Below are 12,515 nucleotides of genomic sequence, written 5' to 3'. Positions count from 1 at the left end.
CACGTGCACGGCTCTCCCCTTTGGAAGATAACATCGATTCCAAGGTCCTACGACACCGGGAGGCAAAAAATCACAGGAGCAACCTTGGTCTTGGGGGCCCGTGAGCCCGCAAAGAGCTGCCGTCACGGGGGATGCATACCGTGTTTGCAAGCACGCTACTAATTACCCAACACCGCTCGTTAGGCCAGTCACGTATTAACCCTTTGCAAATTATTTATATACTCTTATTAAATGGGTTGAATCAACTTGCTGAGAGGGAGTGGGAGATGATGATGTGTATGGGAGGAGAAAAAAACAGAAATCCCCAGACCAAACCCAGGCAAGCCCACTGTGTACTCAAACACATAAAAATCCAGCTGTCTTGCACAGACACCGATATTATGTGTTTAATACAGCCATCTGCCCGAGGCTAGCGGCTAGCCAGCTGCAAGGCAAGGAGGACGGGGAGGGGAGGAAACGGAGAGGAAGAGGAAAGAATTTGGGAGAGAGAGATCAGATGGGAAGGAATCCAACTCGATTTCAGCACCTTCCCCAACAGCTTTGTCATTCCGTTTAGGAAATTGGGGGAAACGTGCCAAAAATAATAGGCGATCCCGCTCAGCCCCAGCCCGGGGCGAAGCCTGCCGTCCTACGCATCTAGTGCCGCGCTGCAGCAAGCAAACTTGGGCTGCAGCCCCGGCACACGTGTGTTTTACCCCTTATTTTGCTTGCAGTTACAAGCAGAAAGTTTCTGCTTTTGGCTAAAAGCCAAAAAAATAAAATAATAAAAAACAAGCCAGCATTTACAAGGCACATCTCTAAGCGGAGGGGAGACTCAAGCCTCCGAGGTCCACACGGGACCCCGACGTAGCTGGAGAAAAGGGCTGAGGTTCAATTCCCTCCAGGGCCCAAACTGTGCGTTCAAGGAGCAACACTTAAAGCTGGCAGTAAGTAACATTTATCAGCACGTTTCCATCTGAGAGGAGAGGAAGGGCTGATCCAACGCCGAGCAATGGGAATTGGGAGCAGGGAGAAATAGTGATGAGATAGGGCCTGGCAGCCTGGAAGCCGTCGCGGGAGCCTGGTACAGTGATGTCTGCTTAAACAGACATGGCTTTTTTTTTCGGAGAACCATTTTCCAATAGCTTTGAGGGGCAAAAAAATAAAATAAAATAAATTTTTTTGAGGATGATATTTCACAAAAATGGGTTGAATTCAGCAATATTTTCGGTGGGGAAAGGAGAAACACTTCAGCAGTGCTGACGCACGTTAATTCGTTGGGGTTTTTGCTTTTGTGCCACATGCTCTGTTTTAATTAGAGCTTTATTCTTTATTCTATTCAATGGCATTTTTGTGATTTTTCAGCTCATTGCGCAAAAAGTCAAGATGCACTGAAAGAAAAAGTTTAACGGTCCCAATTTCATCCCTCCTTTCCCAGGCTTTCATCTCTGTTTTAATGTGTCCGGAGGGCTGGGTGGTGCCGGCAGCTTGGCGCGTTCCTTCTCACCCAACCCAGCTCGTCCTCCCCAAATGACCCCGTTTCCCACGGTTTTGTGAAATCCCAGCACTTTTTCTCAATCCGAGGGGCTTGTCCGTGCCCGGTGCCACCCCGCGAAGCACTGGCTCGTGGGAGCTTGCCTCCGGCCGCCACTGCGCCCCGAGCCCCCGGGCGCACGGGCGCCAAGGACACGCGGGTGGACTCCGGGCTCTGCCGGACGGATGCGCGCGAGACGGGCAGGGAAACGTGGGGGCGGTTTGGGGCAGAGGGAGGGGGGATCTGGCTGCCGGCCGGCCGCTCGGGTTACCTCACCTGTCCCTTCATCGCAGCCGGCGCGTGTCCGTAACGCGAGCCCGCTCTGCACCTGTCGCGCCGGCAGATGCACGGCAGCAGCCGGGCTTTTCAGCTGGCTCCTGGGCTCCAGGACTCTCCCCCAGGGTTTGGCCTGCTAGCCCAATTTGCAAGCAAAATGCAAAATACGTAAATAAATAAATAAATAAAATAATTAGGGGAGATCTCAGGTCCTCTTGGCCAGAAGATGCAAACATCCCTTGGCCAGGCCAGCATCATCTTTTGTGCATTTGCGTGTAGCTGGTGGGGTTGCATGTCCCTACAAACACCCTGGGGGGAGGCACTCAAACCGAATCCTGTCCATGCCAGAGCCTCAGGAATGTGAAAACGTGCTGACGCATGCACGCAGAAGCCCTTGGCTTTGACTGGCAACAAGAAGCCATGACCAGTTGTCTGGAAAGGGAAACTCAATACGTAAGCTTTGTTGCTCCTGCAGCATCTGAAACACTCACCAGCCACTTGAAGTTGCTGAGAACCTGACTTAAAACACCCTTAACTGCTTCTAACTGCCCACTGTGGATTGTTGGCAACCAATGTTTAACGGAAGTCCTGGAGATGGGACCCCAGGAACACCCCACAGGCAATGCAAGAGTCGTGTCCTCACTGTGTGCCTCAGCCTCTCTACAAGGTGGAGCATTTGATTGAAATTAAATAGGTGGCTCCCATTGCAGGCTCCATAGCTCTCAGAGGGGTGAATCCAGGGATCTGATTTAGCCAGTGCTGGAATATGGGGTCAGCCACTAATTCCTCCTTTTATATGAGCTACCATCATCAGAGCAGGTTGGGCTCCCTTGTCTGGCTTCCTCCAGGGCCTCTCATGCCCACCAGACCTGAGGTGACCTCCCAGCCTTGCCCAGCATAGCCACAAGCCAGGCATCGAGGACAGAGAGGAAAGCCTGACCTCTATGGGGCCCACCATCATCTAAAGAGCTGCCTTGACCCAGGGCTTTGCCCTTTCCCCATCAAGTGGAGAGAGGTGCTTTAGGGTGTGATTTGTCTCACCTGATTTAGACCTTCTAGCTAGGAAGAGGTTGGAACCACACTTGAAAGGACTCCTAAAAACCCAGAGGACACCATTTTGTGGGGGTTATTCTGCACTGATCTCATCTGTATCCGTTTTTTCACCCTGTGTTTCAGATGCAGCTGTAATTCACAGCTGGCTTTTCCTGCTTTATTTATGTGTTTGCAGCTGAAGCCCAGAGTGATAGGTCCCACTCAGCACATCAGCCCAGCTCTGGAGTGAGTGGCAGTAATGTGGACAGGAGCACAGGAAGCTGGTGGTGCATCTCACTGTTGCTGGGAACAGCCCATTAGGTTGGACAGGGGATGTGTTTGCAGCCCAGCCTTTCTCCTTTGCTACCTTCCTGTGGCTCTCCAGCAAATCAGCCCCAAAGCCCTGGATTTTTGACGCAGTACACAGCCCCGAGCCTTTTCCCCTGCAGAAATGTGCCACTGAAAACATCTGTCAGATCTCATGGAGAGAACAGTCCTAGGACAAGCAAGAAGTCAGGCAGGCAATTAAGAAAGGGCTGTGGCAAGTGCCCAGCATGTAATTAATGCTACTATTAATGCTAATTATGCTAAATAATAATGGCTAATGAGTTTTGTAGCAGCGAGAGGCAAGGACGGAAGTCAGGACCCAGGATACCCCCTTACAAAGAGACCAGTTGAGCCATTCTCTAGATTTCCTCCGAAACTCTGCTGAAACGTGCCAGGTGTGGTGCCTAACATTTAGCAGGGATATTGCAATTGATTTTTATCCCTGAGCAATCTGAGGTGCTAATCGGAAATAAAGCTGTCATGGGGAGAGGCCCCACAGCTGTTCACCTGACTTGAACTGGAGCCTGGGAAAAACCCAGCTAGCATGAGCCCTGCCACTCTGTATCCCAGCAATTTCTCTTCTACCCTCCAAGAATAAGTAGTTTCTGTAGCTGAAATCAAAGAGCCTGGAAGCCTCTTAACCCCAATATCCTGAAGTTTATAGGTATGTGTCCTTCCAGGAGAGAGCGAGCTGTACTTTAAGTACACGTATGAGTTTCTCAATGCAGAAATAGCTCTTGCTTTACATTTCTGCATGTGATCCTGGCATTAGTTAGTGCCACTAAGCCTTGCTGTAATAATATATAAAGAGAAGCTGTATGCAAACAGCAAAAAATACGGATTTTGTAGGGCCTCTATATGGGTTGCATTTGTAGGTGGCAGGCTATCCAAGGGAAAGTGGTTCAGCGGAAAGTGCTGGGAGAACGGTCAATAATCAGCACCAGCCCAAGCTTTTGCTGTGTCGCCTGGGAGCCAGGGTTTATCCTAGTGAGATGTTGCCTTAGGCCAGGCCCAGGAAGGAGGCCAAAAATGCAGAGAGGGCCCCTAAGGATGCCGTGAAAGCCAGGACCAGCACATCCAGGCTGCATCCCAACAGCTGCAAGCATGTCCTACAGGGGACCTTAAAGCTAAGACTGAATGTTCTCCTAACGGACATCCTCTGGCTCTGGCAAGGATTCCTTTAGGGGAGTCTCGTGAAGGAGGACAGAGTGGATGACCACGTGTGTGCCTTCTGGCATGAAAATCCACCCATCTACGAATGATTTACCCTCCCACTGAAGTCAAAGGAGGCTGATTGCAAGGGACTTGCTTTGCCATTGCCAGGGGAATAGAAATCAGATTCCTGCTTATTCCATCAAGAATATCCAATTTCTGTATTGGTGCGTGTGCAACACTTCGGAAGTAAACGCATAATTTTACCAGCAAATATGATACCGAGAAGTAGTCATCAGCGAGCAAGCAATAATGTCACAAGCAGAAGCACTGGGACTGCAGGTCTGGCTTGGTGGTAACCAAGTGGGATGCTGCAGGTATGGCTCCATGTCACAAACAGGGTCCTCTTTCCCTTATTTCTCAGCTTCTGAAATGCTCTAACAGCATCCAGCAGCCCTTACAGAGTTAAGCCTAAGTCAACATTTCCATCATAAACCTCACTTTCGAGAGACTCGTAACTCTCAACATTTGTGCTCTCATGAGGCCAAAACTTGGCACAGAAGCGCAAAGACCAGATGCGATTTTATTTGGTAATAAATAGCTTAAATCTCATAAGCCATTTTTTTTCTGCTTAAGAATGTAAAATGAGAAAAGAAAAATGTTTGGGATTTGTTTTCCTACCTTCAGATAATTTTGAAAAAGCAGCTTATACTGAAGGAATGGCAGCTTTTTTTTTTTATTTTTCTCCCCAGATAGACACAATCCACAATGCCATTTCTCAAATATCTTGTCTTTTTAATCTCCACTCTTTACAAGGATCAGCACCCTTTGTGCAGGGCCAGCATCGCAACCAGCTCTGTTCACCCAGCCGGGATTTCCAGAGGTGTCTTGCAATGCCAGATTATTCAATCTTTGGCATGTTAAGCAAAGGACTGGTGTTCAGCAAGGGCTAAACTACCAGAAAATTCCCCAAGCTCTTTAATCAGCTTCGGCAATGGATGGATTACCATTTTAATTGTGCCCCTGCAACATCCTGTTTTTCAGATGTTCTCACAGTTAGTGCAGCCCAGCACTGTCTAAGCAGCCCTGGGACTCACCGTGCTGCCTGCAGATGGTATAAATGTGCACTGGCAGCAGGTCTAGGTGACTCACCAAACCAGGGAGCGGGGAAGCAAAAGCAAATGGTCTGAAGACACAGGTATGTTTTTGGATGTCTGCTCTCAAATGACGCTAGCCACAAGTGACACTAAAGCAAGGAGATGTCACAGCAAGAAGACTCTGATGTGAAACTGTCCCAACGTGGCGTAGCAACTGCATGCAGCCACGAAAAAAAGGATGACCTGCTTGGTAGCAATGACACGCTTCTGCAGGTTTTTAGGTGAGCAAATTGCAATGCCATGTCCAAACTACATTCAACCAAAAGGTGTCCGCACCTCTTATTTGGATGGAAAATAACCTAACTCCCACTGTTTGGTTCCTGAAGGAAGTGGTCCAAGACTGGGAAGCATTTGCTTAGCACCAGGTCAATATGCCAGATGTGTTCACACTGCAAAACTACCTGTACCAGCTTTAATCTATCTGAAAGAGAGAAGACAGTCCATATGCATCCCATGGGTTTCTCTTCACTGGAGGGCTTGCTTCGTCCTCTTAGCCCTAAAAACAATAGGGCACCAGTAATTAAAATAGCATAAAGAAGCAAATGACACCAGCTTGACCAAAAGTGTTACAGAGCTGCCTGTGAACACCAAAGACCCAGAGACTACTGGAAAACCCAGAATGGAACTAGCTGGTGACAAGGGAGGCCCAAATGAAAGCCTTAGTCCAAAAGGGGCCTACAATTTTGTATTTTGCTTCTTTTTCAGGTATGGCCAACCACTGCAGGAGGAATAAGGGGCTCAGCAAGATGGGGAGATTGCAGGAGGAAAGAGGAGAGGAAACTTGGCAGCAAAATCTCTCCTCCAGCAAAACGCAACCTCCAGAAGTTTGCTCCCTACCAGCCTAGTTCTGTGGATCAAACAGAGCTAAACTGGGTGGCACAAGGTGAGAAACCAGCCTGGTTCGGGAGCCCTTACCTTAAATCAGCCACAGGTATGTGGTCATGCGTGTTGGATGCCTCGCCAGTACAAGGAGCACCGGCGACCCAGCAGAACTGCTGGGAGAGGAAGGGGCTCCTTTGTAGGAGACACAGTACAGGAGAGGGGACATGTTAAACCAGGTGGCCCTAACACAGATGAAGGTAGGACTGTCAAGATAATGGCAGGATGGTTTATCTCTCTTTAACATTTTTTTTTAATACTGTCTCCTCTTATCATGCGCAGGAACAAATAACCTGGATGGGACCTGAACTGACCTCCCGTTATGATTTTTACCATTCCTGACAGTGGCTTTGCTGAGCCCACTCAGACAGAAACATTTTCCTCTCTCAAGTGGATGCTGTTCTATTACATCTACCTTGGAAACCTGCACGCTGCCATTTAACGTAACCAGCAGGCACAGCGGGCGCACAGAGGTTACGCATCCCTCCGTGCTGCTGGACTAATCCTTCGACCAGCAAACTCCCTTGGAGAAGCCTGTTAATAGCACCAGGTCACCTCCATTAGCTTGTTTTCCAAAGCCAGCCTTGCTGCTGAGAAATAAAACTGGAATTCAGGAATTCAGTGCTCAGAGCCATGTGTACAGAAACAAGGAAATAAAGAGAAGATTTTTTGTTCTCATACCGTTTGAGGAGCTCACTCAAGTTATAGAGTAACCTATAATCCATTTACAGGGCTAATTAAATGCTCTGTTAACACTAGTGGCAATGCCTGCAGCTGGTGAGCTGACAGGTAGAGGCAAGGAAGGGAAGGATGCCACAGCCAGGAAAATGTGCGTTTCCAGCATATTTGGCACTGCTCCTGCTCTCCCTGGAGAGCTGTGCATTGGGGTGCCCTGACGGCACCTTAGCAGCCCCCCAAACACAGTGAAACACCCAACACTGGGCACGTGCACAGCTGTGCACTGGCTTTCATGGATGTGAGACTTTGCTGCTCCCTGACCTCCTGGTCTTGGACTGCTGGAGGTCATAGGAGATCCAATGCTTGACACCAGCAATTGGACTAGGGGAGAATTACTGAATCCTGTTATACCAGCAACCCAGGTCATCTCAAGAGCCAAGGAACTAACAGATGAATTAGCATGGTATTGTTAGAAGGAGGCTGGTGACCTTAGTAAGAAATCCGCAGTCTTGTTGAACTTTTTCTGTAAGAGTTTAACTCCTATCTAAACTGATTCATTGACTGCTGTTCCTCTTTCTCAGATGAAATTTGGGTTTGGTATGGTTTCTGCACTGACAGACAGCACTGATATCAGATGAAGCCTTTAAAAAGCCAGCTTTTTCAAACTAATACTAGTGATCTAGTGGTGTATCTAGTATATATTCAGCTATGACCAAGCAGATTCAACAATATAGCACAGCCTGACTAAGGACTGCTTTTCCCACCTCATTGCAGGCCTAAATAAGCAGTTCACAAATCCCAAACTGGCTCAAGCTTTCCTCCACCCCTCTCCCCCAGAAATTCATCTTTTAGAGTGGTTGTCCCTCCGTTCAAGCTGTATGAGGTGCAATGCTCCCATCCCCAAGAGCTGGGACGCAAGACTGGCAGACAGACAATGTTCTGCTTCACAGCTGCTGATTAAACGGGGATGACGACGCTCGGCAAAATGCCAAATTAATTAGCACTAGCCACATGATCTCCAAGTCCCTTTTGGCCTTAAAAACCTACGAATCTTCCAAATTAATTTTCACATACTTCATCAGCCCGACATTTTCCCTCAAATTTACTGTTCCTGAAGTTGTATCTCCCTTTGATAGGTGGCTTTGCCGTTTTTAGATGCTGTGGGTCTGAACACATGACAAAAGGAATTCGGAGCCTTTATAGCTCTTGGCCTTTCAAAGAGGATGGACTAATCTTTGGTTGATATTTAGCAGAGGCTTGCTGTGCAACACATGACCTCTTACTTGATATTGTTATGACCTTTCAGCTTCATTTGTGAGACCATTTGGAATTTGTTTGATTTCAGTTCCTCGGTAGAGCCTTCAAGCAGACTTTTCATGTTGTGGTGAATCACAGCGCTCCCAAGGTAGTGAACTCTGTAGTTAAATAGCACGCGGGAACCGCAGAGCGCTCACCCACTGCGGTAAGAACTGAGCTGGTTAACACATCCCATTTTACAAAGGCAGAAACTGGGAGGGGAAAGAGAACAAACTTGACTTTCAATGGCAGAACCAGGACCAGATCCTCTCTTCTACCTGCCTCCCACATGCGTCCCTCATGGGGAGTTTGCATCCTCGCTGGCTCTTTGTGAGCCATTAGGAATCAAAGGCACCATTTCCCATATGACCAGCAATGTCTCCCGTGCCACCTGATGCTTGCAGAGTACAGTTGCAACATCAGCAGGGATCCCAGGCCAATTAGTACATTGCCACTGCCAGTAATATGAGCCAAAGAGGACATACAGGGTTGAATTTCTACCAGGAGCTACAGCCTCGTGGACCATAAGTGCTAAGCTGCATGTGTGGAGGTCACTTTTGCATCTCAGAGCCTGGAGACCTTCACAAAGGATCTCATGCCTCTGGGTTTCAGGGCAGATCAGCCTGGTGAACTGAAGGTGACTGAGAGCAATGTGACAAGTACAGTATGGGACATGCACCAATGGGACCACCACAAAATTTTCCCTCAGTCAACAGACTGTGCTGCCTCCTCCCCGTGACACACAAGAGCCTGCCAGGAATCTGTGCGGTTTTGAAGAAGAAAAAAAATCCACCTTGTTTAGCTCCAAATGTGACCTCAAAGCCCCAAGGATTTCTGCTAATTATTAAATATAATTTATTTTGATGTCTTCTTGGGGCTGAGGCTGTTCGTTGTGGGGCCAATATTGTTTCTGTTGCAGCCTGCCAGCATTCGGAGAAACTTCAAATTAAATATCAGTCACACATTAAGGTCAGGTAGCTCAATTCCATTAATAGGCAGCTCGATTCAGCCTCCACATAATGAAAGCAGCCCTAGCATCTTAATGATCCTGCAAGAGGAACCGGGCAGCACGGTCAACGCCAGCATGCAGTGATTGGCACCCCGCAGACACAGGGGACCACAAAATTGATTTTAAAAGTCCATTCATCTTCCACAAATCACAGCTTAAGTTTTCCTGACCTGTAACAAATCTGTACAAGCCTCCATTTAAAAATAGAGAGAGAAAAAAAAGATTTCAACAATGTTGTTCCATCTCCCCTTCCAGCCCTCAGGCCCTGCAACATATTTCAGCCCCTCACTTTATAAGTAAGATTAAAGGTTTTGCACCCCGGTGTCAGATTCCTGCCTGTTGCAAAGAGGGGTCAGATTTAAAGAAGCTACCTGATCGTCCCTATCGCAGGACTCCCGGCCTCTGGCCTCAGATGAGCCCACCCCAGGCCTGATACCATCACCTCGGAGATGTTTTAACACTGCAGTCAGACTGGGAGGAAAGAAGCGGAGGAGGAGGGGAAGGGGACGAAGCAGGATCCTAAAGCCCTACTGCAGCAAACGGTGTCTAAGTTCCAGCCTTTAAGATGTTGTGTCAATGTTGCCGAGACTCTTGGAGGTTTTTAATAGCTTTTTTTCCTCTCTGTGAAATTCATCCTTCTAAAAGCGGAGTGCTTATTCCGTTCGAGTACAAATAAGAATTAAATATGGGCAGATCAGTTTAATAGCGTAGTTACTGCTATTAAAGTGACTGTAAAACTAACATCAAGGCATTTCACATTAATTCCCATTCAGTGACTACAGATCTGATTTACCTTGACAAATCTACTGCTATTCTAAAGCGGCAACGAAACTCAGTGGCACCATCTCAGTTGCCATTGCCAAAAGTAGGCGTCAGACTCAAAAAGTTAAGCTCTGTGAAAAACATGGGGAAAGTAAAAATATTGATCAGAGCACTGAACTACCCATCTAGATAACAAAGTCATAATGTTAGTGTCGGCAATCTAGTTTTCCTCCAGATCGTTATTTTTAAGCAGATCTCACAGAAAAGATGAGATCTGAGTCACCGTTCTCACTATCGTAGAGTGTGGCCTTGGGAGAATGCCTGACCCTGGATTAAGGCAAAAGAGCATTTAAAAAGAAAAATAATAATAAAATAAAGATATGAATGTGTATCCATGACACTAAAAAAGAATGGAGTTTTTTATTTTTTGTCAAAAATCTCAACTCTGTCAGCCTTTTGTTTTGTTTTCAGATGTGACAATTTCCTAAGAAAGTTTGACCATGGTTTTGCAGTTCTCTAGACATCTCCAGCAACATTTCCTTAATAGGGACCACAGAAAAGAGAATGAAAACCAGAAATCCACTTTTCCCTATTTACATTTTTTGCAGGAATTCTACCTAAAAAGGAGCCAAATGATCCACATTTGCACTTTTCCCAGAACTTTACATCCAGTGGCAGCTCCTCCTCCTGCCTGTCTGCAGGATGAGTATCACCATATTGCACAGAGGCAGAAACGAAGGCAGGAAACTCACGGCACTTACTTAACATTAAGGAAGGCCATAGGGTCCGAGATGGGATCATGGTGTTGTGCCGGCACATCTACTGCCCTCTCAGACCCATGTGCCTTTTCAACGCTTCTTTACCTAGGAGCACCCAAGAGAAAAGTGTCACCAGACAGTTGGCCACATGACCAGCCATGCCATGCCACCCATGGAGACACCTTGAATAACAACTAAACCAGAAGAAAGATGCCCAGAAGGCAATAGCTCTTCCACAACTTGTTTTCCCTCCCACTCAGGGCTGAAATTGGGAAATGCTTCAGAGGCGGCTTGGCTGAGGGAAGTGGGAGCGTGTCCAGCATTTTGGGGACAGTGGGTTTCTGCTCCTGGCCATGGATGCAGACTGGTTGCATGACCGCAGGAGACTCGTGGTGGTTTTGGACCTTCCCCATGCAGATGCCTGGGAAATGTGGTTAGGGAAGTGGCATTCTCTTTTCACAGAAAACCTCATTTTCTGGAGAGAGAAACTCCACTGGAGAGCAGAAGTCCAGCACTGCACGTTATGGAAAGGTACGAAAGAGGGGAGAGCTCTGTTTTGGCAGTGGGTAGGGGGGATATCATTGATTTTCCATTATGCTCCATTTGGGAAGCTGCATCGGGCTGCAGCAAAGTTCAGCAAAGGTAAATGCAAAGTCTGGCACTGGGGCTACAATAGCCCCGTGCAATGGCAACGGCATGAGAAAGCAGCTTTGCAGAAAAGCACCTGGGGGTCCTGGTGGACATCATGTGGAAGAGGAGTCAGCAGCATGGAATAATACAGCATGTAATGCTCGTTGGTCAGTGGTTCTGGCAGATATCAAATACAAGACAGTAAAAGCGGTAATTATAAAGGTGTATTTCAGATGCACCTCAGCACTAGGGAAAAATAAAATCTGCTCCCAAACCACAAAGTCTGTCGACTCCACTGAGCTCTTGATAACAAACAAAAAGGAAAGAAAGTGAGGATGCAAACTTTTAAGTTTATGTTCATCTAAGCCTGCCAACTCTAGAGTACAAGGTGAGGTTCATGGGGAGCTTCTAAAATTTCCCTTGCAGTTTTTAAGAAAGAGATGATACAAAACCATATCCCATCTAGCCCCAGAGAGGAGTTTGCAGTCAGCCCCCAAGCTCTGCATACCTTCCCCCTCCCCACATAGAATAAGCTGGATGGGTGAATTTTGATTTTTGACATTTCACAACTAGAACTGTACTTATTTTTTAGAGAAAAGACGAAAGCTGTACAGACAGACAACTTCCTCCTGAGGACCCTGAGTTCAGGCAATTTACTTTTCTGCTCAGTGGACTATATGGATTTCAGTTGTCTGTGTTCCTAGCTAGTAGCACAACAGTGTAACGCCCTACTAACAATATAGTTAACATTATATAGCATTAATCTCAATATTGCTTTAAAGTCATAAGGGCCCTTGTATTACAGATACAGCTTAGGCAGAGTTGACATAATCCTAATCCCTAACTCTTCTTATGAAAACATGTGTCGTGTTCAACTCAGTTGGCCGTCACTTCAGAGCAGTCTTGCAGAACTGAGGGTCAGCTAAATTTGTTTGACAAAAGTCTCCTTTTCCCTTCAATTTGCAAAATTGAATTGTGGCCCTACCGAGGGCCACATCTCCCTGCCCAGCTCAGATGCAGCTGAGTTCTCACAGCACTGCAAACGG

The sequence above is a fragment of the Rhea pennata genome, chromosome Z (assembly GCF_028389875.1).
Source record: "Rhea pennata isolate bPtePen1 chromosome Z, bPtePen1.pri, whole genome shotgun sequence".
Classification (NCBI taxonomy): domain Eukaryota; kingdom Metazoa; phylum Chordata; class Aves; order Rheiformes; family Rheidae; genus Rhea; species Rhea pennata.
Note: the sequence above shows the minus strand (reverse complement) of the source record.